Here is a 1481-nt window from a genome sequence, read left to right on the forward strand (position 1 = left end):
TGCAATTTGAGGTCAAAAATAACACTTAGTTTGCATATGTAGGTGTGGTTTACTTAGTGCCTTCTAAATCTCCGTCGTAACCACCGTCGATCGCCCGCACCGTCCCGTCGCCGGCACCACCTTGTGGTGAGCCTCTTGTTCATGAAATTTTATATAAAAATTGATGTTTGTGTGATTTGGATATATAGTTACTTGTATAATTATCTTACCCGTACGTTGTTTGTTATACATATAGTGCCATGGTTTTGATATCCGTCCACGTCGGCCCTCGTCCTTGTTATGATTCGGATGTGGTATATATATTCTCTTTTAAAACTAGTTGCATTTCGTGTTTATGACAAATTATGCCCATCAAGTTGACATAGAAATTTTTTCTAGGAGCTATGTGAACCGAAAATTCCAACCGACCCTATTGTCGAGAGGTTAAATTTAGTTGAAAGAGAAAACGAGTACTTGAAAGAAAAATTGAAAAGAATTGAGGGGGAGAAGATGGAATTGGAGTTGCATGTTGCCGATGTCGTCGATGATCACAAGATCAAGATGGAGAAAATGCACTTGAAGATTAGAAAGATTAGAAAATATGCCATCGATAGTGAGGCTTGGTATCATTATGCTGTTGGATCCATTGTTACCTTAGTTGCGATCTTGATCGCATTTGTTGTTGCATTTAAATGCTTTAGCTAGAGAGTTATTTGTTTGTTGCATTTAAGTGTTGTATGAACTTGTATTAATTTGGTCTATTCAGTGTTGTGTAATGAAGATGAGCTGACAATGGATGTACGATGACCGATGCTCTCCCCAGTTCGTTGAGGGCGTGCATACTTTTCTGCTTGCGACTGAGGCAAACAGGCGGGCGGATGGTTTTATGCCTTGTCCATGTGCTGGCTGTAAGAATGGTCACAATTACTCTACATCAAGAACCATTCACGTCCACCTGTTTAAGTCCGGTTTCATGCCCCACTATAATGTTTGGACCAAGCACGGAGAAAGAGGGGTTATGATGGAAGACAATGAAGAAGAAGAGGACGACGACAGCTATCCTGCCATGGGTTCCCTGAATACGATGATACAACAATGGGGGAAGAAGCTGAGCCGGTAATGCGGGAAGAAGCTGAGTCGGCAATGCGGGAAGAAGCTGAAGAAGAGGCATCAGATGAGCCCGTTGATGATCTAGGTCGGGCCATTGCCGATGCAAAGAGAAACTGCGCAAGTGATTTGGAGAATACGAAGTTGCAGCATATGTTAGAGGATCACAAAAAATTGTTGTACCCGAATTGTGTAGGTGACAAGAAAAAGTTGGGCACCACACTGGAATTGCTGCAATGGAAGGCAGAGAATGGTGTATCTGACAAGGGATTTGGAAAGTTGCTGGTAATGATAAAGGATATGCTTCCAAAGGATAACGAATTGCCCGAGAGTACGTACGAAGCAAAGAAGGTTGTCTGCCCTCTAGGGTTAGAGGTGCAGAAGATACATGCATG

Source organism: Triticum aestivum, chromosome 6A (assembly GCF_018294505.1).
Source record: "Triticum aestivum cultivar Chinese Spring chromosome 6A, IWGSC CS RefSeq v2.1, whole genome shotgun sequence".
Classification (NCBI taxonomy): Eukaryota; Viridiplantae; Streptophyta; class Magnoliopsida; order Poales; family Poaceae; genus Triticum; species Triticum aestivum.